This window comes from Phycodurus eques, chromosome 16, assembly GCF_024500275.1.
Source record: "Phycodurus eques isolate BA_2022a chromosome 16, UOR_Pequ_1.1, whole genome shotgun sequence".
Lineage (NCBI taxonomy): Eukaryota > Metazoa > Chordata > Actinopteri > Syngnathiformes > Syngnathidae > Phycodurus > Phycodurus eques.
Genome location: NC_084540.1, coordinates 14275502 through 14284924, shown reverse-complemented (window position 1 = coordinate 14284924; position 9423 = coordinate 14275502). Strand labels below are relative to the sequence as shown.

The following is a 9423-nucleotide window of genomic DNA, read 5'->3' as shown; positions in this document are numbered from 1 at the left end:
AGTTGTTAATCACTCAATACTTGCAAAGGCATTTTGTGCATGATTTGTGCAGAGCATAATGAAATTTCAATGATTAACATGCAGCCAAATTTAAAAAGGTACACATCTCTTTCCACTGAAATAGTTATTTCAGTTCATTGTGATACCCTGAGGTAGTAGTACATTTGATGGCGTTTCCAACTTAACAAAAGGTACCTACTGTATAAACACTGTCCTCGTAAAGCCATATATAAAAGCGCTTGCACGCACACGCACACACACACGCGCACACGCACACTGTCTGTATACCACGATCAATCAAATCTATCAACAAATAGACAGAGTGAGGGCTGACATTTACACCCCTGCAGCTCTCAGCTTTGTGTGAACTGTGGACTTGTATTTGTGTGTGCGTGTGTGTGCATGCATATGTGTATTACATATCCAGCATGAAAGAAAGGTGGCCCCAAAGAACAGGTTGGCTTTGCCACGAGGCAGGAAAGAGGGCAAATAAAGTGCTTGAATGATATGATACGCATAAGTGATGCTCCATCATACTGGTATCTTTAACACCGCTAACCTTTAACTAAAAGCACAATTCAGTCTGACATTTTAGTGTTTACACAAAACAGATCACTTTTCTTCCTGTACCCACCGAGTAGCAGTGGCAGAAAGTGAACAAATGAGCTATGATCACCCAGGTAAGATCTCATGAAGAGTGATGAGCACTGAGCATCGTCATTATTACGTCGGGGAGTGTTGTTGGCTTAAAAGAGCTTTGCACTCTTCAATACAATGTTTTGTCACCAGCAAACATGGTACGCAACATCATGTGTGTGTATACTTGTATAGGTATTTTTGTTGGAATGTTTTTGTTGTATTGTAGCCTACTATGAAAGTGCCTACTATGAAGGTGAGGACATGCTGAGAAAGTAGGGACTGATTGTTCTTGTGAAATCACTACAGAATAGAAGCAAAGGCAGATCAAATAATTGGCATTTTTTGTTTTGTTTTGTATTTTAATAAACATTTTATAGTTAATACAGAGTTGGGTTTCAACTGCTTTTATATTGATAAACGCGATCATTATAGTGTAGTTTTAGAACTAACTGTTTTAGTTAGTGTTTATTTGACTTCCTGTTCCTGACAGCTTTCTGTTCAGGGATACACCATCATTAGCCACGAGTTTGTTATCTAAAAAAAAAAAAAAAACAAGTGTGTGTGTTTTTTTTTTTCCATCTCCCATTGGCCCTATGGACTCTCACTGACACCAAATGGCTCGACAAATGTGACAGGACCAGGGAAAAAAAAAAGAAAGTGTCTGATCTTCTAGAATGCTAAATCTTTATTTGTTCAGGTTTCAGTTGTTCAAGTTTCAATAATGAATCATAATGTCACTATCCAATGAAAATGCCATTCATTGACTTTATGCTGATTTTTGACTTTTCAACATAATTTCACTCGAGTATCCATGCTCTCTTGCGTATGTAGTTTGTGTGTAGCCAAACAACAAATGAGAACTTTTGGTAACATCATAATAGAACAAGTGCATCAATTTGCAGCCAGAACAGTTCTTTAAAACATTGCTGTGAAAGTTATTGTTCCTGGGGGAAAAAAACATACAACATACAAAACACACAAGAGCGATTGGAGGGGGGAGGGTGGTGGGGTTGTACTAGAATAGAGTGACCAGATGACCGTATTTGGCTGCCTTCCTGTAATGTGTAACGGTAACCAGGATTGGCTAGCATTTCAGGCTCTGCTCATGCAGTTTATTGGATGACCAATTATGACGGTCATTATAGCAGCCCCACTCATCTCCAAAGGTGTAAAACATATTTTATCTACAACAACGTAACATTGGCTTTTATTGTAATAGCCATGTTGTGGGGTGGGGGGAAGGGCGGAATCACAAAACGTCAATTCAATGTCAATTTATACAGTACAACCCGCACAAATGCTAAAGGACCCGTTCATGAACACTCTAAGACTATACTTGCACCACTCTGTCTCGGAAAAGGTCACAATTTGTCGTTAAGGGAGCCCATTTGCTCCCATCACTAAGCAGTGAGCAGATAGGGGTTGAACGATGGGACGTGTTGTCCGTCAAAATGACTTAGTGATGGTAGAGCAGGCTTGAGTCTGCCTTCCTCGCTGGTGTCTGCAGTGACAGGTAACAAAACAGCTGCGGGAAAGGCGTGCCAAGAGCGCACAGGCATATCCGTGTGTGTCACAGCGAGAAGGAATGGGGGAAGCTGATACAATGACTATAGGATTTTGTTCCATTTAAAGATATTTCCTGCCTGTTTTGGGTCTTTGCGACATTTCATACCATCAGATTATAATGCTAATGTTAAATGCCTCAAGGTGGGGCGGGCTTCTGCCTCAAGATAAATGACATGATAAAACTGACTGGAGGCACAATTGTTGCATTTAAAAACTAACTAGGAGAGACAAATCTTCGACCATTGTGCTGCCTTGTGTTTATCGGGTTAACAACTCATGAGACACAATCTTTTCTTGCTGCTAGCTGGATAATAATTGCGCTGAATCCATCTCAGTCTGCAAGAACTTGCCTTGGGTCTGAAAGACTGCGTGTTAACCAAACCTACATTCCTACAATGACATACTGCTGCTCTCCTGCACTATTCTATTCTATTCTATTCTATTCTGCTTCACCATAATGTCGCACCGGTTGCTTTTTGAACCCTTTCATAAGTTACTAAATATGGTATCTTTATCATGGCTCCAAGGTGGAAGTTGATCATTTTCAAAGCAGGCTGTCCCTTAGGTGGACTGTGGTCTGAATTGAATACTTCCACGACGACATTCTTTCCCTCAACCACATTTGATAAAAGAGGTAGATAATTAGGAAAGATCAAAAGGGAAATCTACATTAATGAAACAGGGGGTTGTGTATTTTCCTCAAGGGCGCATTGATTAATCTGGGGGAGAACCCGACGTTGAACCAATAGTCCGTTTCATGTGACACATCATAGTCGACTTTCCCGGCATAGTAGCGCAGGCATTACAGAGGCAGCATGGTGGCTGCGTGAAAGGAGATATGAGAAAGCTGGGGCCGCGGTGTTAACACCCGAGACTCACTTCCCTTGTGCCCCTTCCATCCCCTCCACATCCATCCAAACATTTATCAATTCTCTACACCGCTGATCCAGTTCAGGGTCGCTGGTGTTGGAGCCCATCCCTGCTGACTTCAAACGAAACATCACCCTGGGCTGGTTGCCAGTAAATCACAAGGCATGTATAGAGACAAACAAGCTTTCACACTCACATTCACACTGTTCCTGAGTGGAAACTGAACGCATGCTGACTGCATCGAAGTCAGGCAAGTGTACCACTACAAAATCAGTGACTATTTGCTCCTTAATGTTGAAGGCAATAGTATCTGTCCAATGAGAATTTTATGTCACACCAGTTGCTGCTTGCAAGAGTACACATGCAGCCAGTGCCGTGTCCCGCTTTGTTGAGTTCTGTCTGAAAGGCACTGGTGAAAAAAATGCCAGCTCTACTGTTATACCACTGATGTGTCAATTTTGCAGAAACTTGCTATGCAGTCCCCCATCTGCGCAACACCAATCTGAATGTTCGTACCAATTTACACACTAATCCATGAGCATGTTTACTTCTCAACCACATTTAAGTAGCAAGTGTCAAGTGCTCATAGTAATCCCTGACATGACCCACAACAAATCCCGACACTCACATGCTGTGCAGCATATAATTATCTATCATTGGGATATATTGTGATGGGCCACACACTGCGGCTTGTCATCAGAGATTAGCTGGAGACGTGTGCCATGCGTGGGTTTGTCACTATTGTTGCACCCTGGTGGAAGCACCTGGATTAACTGCAAACTATAAGAACACAACACAAACACACGATTGTTTGTGCACAAACAAGTACACAACCTTTAAACACTGTTCTCTTCTGGCTGAGGGCGGAGGATCTATCTTCACTGTTGCCTGTCTCTTATAAAAGGCCAGTACAGAAATATATGTGACATAAATAATAATAGTAGGAAGACATACCAGGAATAAATGCAAGGGCTTCACCTGTAACAACAAGCACAATCTCCAGAGTGAAGTAAGCATGATATAATGATTATATTAAAACTGCTGGTGCAGACTGGTAGAAACAAGCAAGCTGGAAGCAGGTAGTGGAAGAAAAGTCTATTGATCAAACCAACCCTCTAATGTTGCCAAAAACAATAACAGATGCTTGTCTGTTAAGCAAGTCCAATTAGGATTAAGAAGGGGAAATCTGATTGGTGGAACACAAACCACTTTATATCATAGGAACACCAAAAATAGAATGCTTTTGGTACAGTTGTAAGTAAAATGGGTTGGGGGGAACAGGATTTGGACCACCTGTCTTTATTACTCCGCCAGAGTAAACTACTGGCAAAAGAGAGTTGGTATCTTTCGATGCTCTCTAAACGAATCCAATTTCAAGGAGATGAATGAACGTTAGTGATGGACCCACTGCCATCCGTATAATCCTCGGGCCTTACATCATTCTATGTCAACCCCTAAGAAGTAAACTAAGTAACAATCAGAGAAATTCTTGCACTCTGTGATTCATTCATGTTTATTAGAGGAATTTATTTTGACATTTTATTCACTGTGGAACTGTCGGCAACTCCATATTTTAGACATGATATGATGCCATGTCTTATGGAGGGATTTGAAAATTGAGGCGCATGCATTGACCTTGAGATTTTGTCTAACAGCAGCTAAATTGCTTTTTTTTTTCCCCACAAGGTATTGGTATTATTTTACCAACTGCTGTATCTTTTTCTTGGAGCTAAAGCATTAAGAGTCCCCTGGATACGATCTGTCAGAAGCATGCATGCTTGCACCACCGTCCCATTGGTCACACGCACTTGTGGTCATATTCACCATGACACAATAGCAGGGCCCGTGGGTGACTGTGCAAGAGTCAAGAGCCTGCTCCGCTGGGAGGCATATGTGACTCACGTTTGCAGGATGTGTATTAAAAATAAAAAAAATAACTCTCAAAAAGGTAATTTGCTGCTTGGAATTACTGTATGTAGTACTCAGTTGTGGAGATGTAGTGTTAAACTTTTCCTCACCATTTCAATGTTCGTAATTTTCTTTGGGGGGGGGCATGGATAAAACAGTGCCTCGTACAGCTTGAGCATGACTCCCACCTCCCCGATTATATGAGAACTTAAGCGCCTTTGTTTGCATCAGCGGTTATCCAGCGCTATTGTGACATGCCATTAGGGCGCTAGCTAGCTTCCCTTTGCACAGTCCTCTGACGTGGCCGCTTTAGAACAACTCTTAGTTGGACACGAGTTTATGCACGTTACACAGAGAAAGACGGAAGAACGAGGAGCTGGAAAAATGATTTCAAAAAGTGAGACATGACAGCCAACGTGTGGACAGGGGCTTCTCGCCAGCATGGCTGCTTCAGAGCGCCTCGATGTCTCAGCGTGGAAAAACCCTGTGACGACCCGGTGGGATAAATTCCAGCCACTGGAGGCTTAAAGTGCCTCAAACGTAGTTATGTGTAGGCATGAGAAAGATGCAACACTGAGTAGCATCCATTATTCCAGGTCAAAGTAGCGGTATTTGATGGACAGTTGCCATATCTATCCATTCAACCATCCATCCATTCGCTTCCACTTATCCATGGTCGGTCGTGGGAGCAGCTTAAAAATATGGGACCAGACTTTGAATAATTTTACAATATGCACGAAGGACATTGAACTACTCTGCTGAGGAGTCTTGTCTTTCTAGAAATCTCTATAAAGATGAGGGACACGCTGAGATCATTATCTGTAGGTTTTGTAGGGCATTTAGGATGAAACTACATGTTGGTATTTTAGATTAATCAAATTCTTTTGCCCATATTTGAGTCAGTCATTTAGTTTCTATTGTGGTGGTTGTGGCTTTTTGAGTCATCTATGTGCCTTTTTTGCTCTGCTGGTGTCCCTGCCTCCACCTGCCACATTTACATGTTTTTTGTTCTTCAGTGCAGAATATCGACAGTCGCAGAAATCGAAACTCTTCCCTGCTCGCCCGCCTTCTCTGGGCCTGATTCTCTCCCTCTCTCTCTCGCCTTCTCAGGAAGCCATCCAGGCGCTGTATGTGGCTGCCCTCAGCACACAGTTGTACAGCCATTGTTTCACTCCACTGGATAACGGCAGCATTCACAGCAGCCTCCACTCACATCCGCCTCACGATCCCTTTCTTCTACTCCTTTTTTTTGTTTTTATCCCCCTCCAACTATACGCTTAGCCTCGTTCTCCCCAGACTCCTCACTTGATTCCTCTCATCCTCACCCCGGTGTCGCTCTGATGCACTCGACGCCCCCCTTGCTTTTGACTCCCAGCCTCTTTCGTCCGTCTTTCCTCTAGTCATGCATTTCTTCTTATCTTGGCACGAACGGCTCTCATCTTTGCTTAAGATTCCGTCTCATTTCTCCTTATTCACACCATCTCCTGTTACTTTGAGGTTATAGAGAGCCGCCGCTGCCCTCTCTTTCCCTCCTGTGGCGAACCAACCCAGACACGACGTCGATGTGTGGTTGTGTGCCCAAAGTGAGCTGGCATAGGCTTCGGCTCACTCGCAGCCCTAATGAGGAATATGGTTATAGAAATTGGTAAATCGATACCTCCAAAATCTACAAGGAGTGTTAAGAGAAAAACGTGAGGAGAGACAGAAGAAAATATATGGAAGAAGTAATACTACAGCATTGCCTTACTCTCTTGTGTCTTGTTATTAAAGTAACTTCTTTTTACACCTTTATGACAAGCAAGAATGTTAAAAGATGTGATATGAATTCAACATTTGCATTACGGATTTGGCTCTTTGTTAGACTTAGACTGAATGTTTCAATAGTCAAAATTTAACAGGGGTTTACTTATTTTTACACTTGCATGGAAATTGCAATTACATTAAACATTGCTTGTACAGTCAAATGATTAATAATGGAGACAGTTTAACACTGGAACAGATTATTTTGATTATTTGCTACGGTGAAATTTGATCTAAATCCAAATGAATCTGACAGATTGTGTTCAGCATTGGAGGTGCTGTAGTATTAAGTATTGTTTTAGGTCTGTTGGATGAAAGAAGCACTGTGTTGCTTACTGTGTGTGTGTGTGTGTGTGTGTGCGTGTGTGTGCGCATGTGCGTGCGTGCCTGTGTTTATGAAACTCATGGTTTCATAGCCTGTTTTCTCTTTTTCCAGAGGCATATAATTTGCTAACATCCTCGTTGTTATGGTGGGAGCTTGTGTGTTCAATAAAAATTATCCAAATGTTGGGTACAATGTGTTGATTACTCCTTTGTTGGTTATTAGCTGAGTCTTCATGCAGCCTTTACAGCTGCTTTGTCAGAATTAACAGCAACAAGGATTTTTGTGTGTGATGCTATTAGAATGAATGATCAGACGCATTGATGTGTTGTCCAAAGGGGTCAAAGTTCAATGGAAATAATTGCCCCCTGCCTCGACTCCAGGGCATTTCATTATTATAAGGCGGAACGTCGGCACTTGCAGTAATTCCACAGCATGAAGCATAAAATTCATCCAGGGAGGGCTGGCAGAAGGGAAGCCTGTCCCTCTTCTGCATTATGTTTGTTTATGTGGGCAATCCAATCATATTACTAGGGGACTCAAATGATGGCAGCCTTATGCAGAGACACTTACAGCATGCAGGAATGAACCCACTGGTATAGTGCAACAGTCAGACTATATTATATAAATCACATCACCCTGAAGTGACTGTTACAGCAGATTATTCACTCCCAGCCTCAAGATTAGGACCACCAAGACATTCTAATGAGATTCAATATGTTAAAAAAATCTTGTCTTTACATAGACAGTTATGCAACAACCTGTTTATTATTGTGGTTGTAATTTGCAATTTGTTGCACAAAACTGAGGGGATCCAATATTTAACCCATTGTGTGTATCTTGATAACATGAAAAACGACAATAAAGAACAGGTTTCAGTACAGTAAGGCTCAGTTTTACTCATGCTAACTAAAACCACAAAAACAAACTTATATAAAAATGTTAAATGATGATGTCTCCAGCAGAGTCTATTGAAATGTTGATCATTGTCTCACATTGGTTCTCATTTACTTGTGATGTAGCAATGAAGTGGACAAAGCTTAGTATTGCACTATCCTCATGAAGATAAAGTAGAGACAAGAGTGGGTGGCAATGGTGGTGAAACATGTGACTAGGATTGTTGTCTCATGTGCATTTCCTTTAAAACATACAGTAAATATATGGAAACATACAAGGTAATCATTGATTGAAAATGAAAAAGGACTTACTGTTACACTTCATATGTCCAACAAGACAAGTTAAAAAGGAAAAAAAAAAAAAAAAAAACCTTCTGTAACTTGTTTCACCCGTGTGAGAGCGTCTGAACCACATCCAGAACCATGGACAGCACCATAAACCGCACAATTCAGGTACACACGTTACAGACAACTAATTTTGAAAAATAAAGATAAATAAATTAATTTTGATTATATGTCTTCCACCCAAAATAAATAAAAAGGTCTTATGGACCTCCCATCCTTTGAATTCATTTCCATCCAGTTGTTCCTTAACAACAAACATTAATATAGGACAAATAGTCACCATGAAAATGGGTCAAACTTACCTTTACTGTCATTAAAAGCGAAGAGGGTGTCCAGGAATTACTGGACAATCCAGCCAATGGTTTCCTGTTCGGTGCACACCATAAAGAATCACTATCCTTTGGCCATGATCAGTCCGTGTAAAGTAGTTTTTCTCCAAGAACGTCTCCGAAATGTTGCCGTGCACACGCTGCGAAGCCCGGCTATAGAAAATGTTTTTTTTGTTTGTTTGTTTGTTGTTGTTGTTTTTTTCGCGCGCGTTGCAGCCTCTGTGCCTTCGTCTGGTGCGCGCCGGTCCTCCTTTTTGGACTCACATGTCCAATAAAGTCTTCCACCTGACCAGGTTGTACGCAGGGTAGGGGGCTCCTAGTGCACCATTCTGAGACAGCAAATGTTTAAAAAGTACATCATTATTTGCAGTTTCACTTGAAGCTGCATGTGCTGAGAAATTTGGGGAGGGGGGGGGGGGCACTTTTGTATTCCACCCTCAGTCACGTTGATCAAGCACGCTGTAACGGGGAAGGGGGCTGGGGGGGGGGGGGGGGGGGGTTGCACGATCTAGGGTGTGTTAGTTAAAAAAATAATAATAAGTGGACAGATGTGTGTGAAAACCCCAATTTAGGAGCCCCACTTGCAAATTTTCCAAGAGACGTTTCCTCACAAAATTGCAACGTGGTAGGGAGAAGAAAAAAAAAAAAAGAAGAAAAAAAAAAAAGAAAATCCGATGAGACTTCACTTCATCACGTGTCCTCATGGAACATGTGAAAACGGACAAAATAGTTCCCGCGCGTTTGTCAA

The 9423-nt window shown here is 41.7% G+C and overlaps 1 protein-coding gene across 1 annotated transcript in view; it reads right to left on the bottom strand.

The window, feature by feature from the left end:
- LOC133414365 (voltage-dependent T-type calcium channel subunit alpha-1I-like) overlaps window positions 1-8740 on the bottom strand; it is a 149923-nt gene extending 141183 nt beyond the window's left edge. Inside the window, 1 exon segment of the mRNA XM_061699653.1 lies at window positions 8649-8740. The gene's annotated coding sequence lies outside the window, so the exon portion shown is untranslated.
- Window positions 8741-9423: the final 683 nt, after the last annotated feature.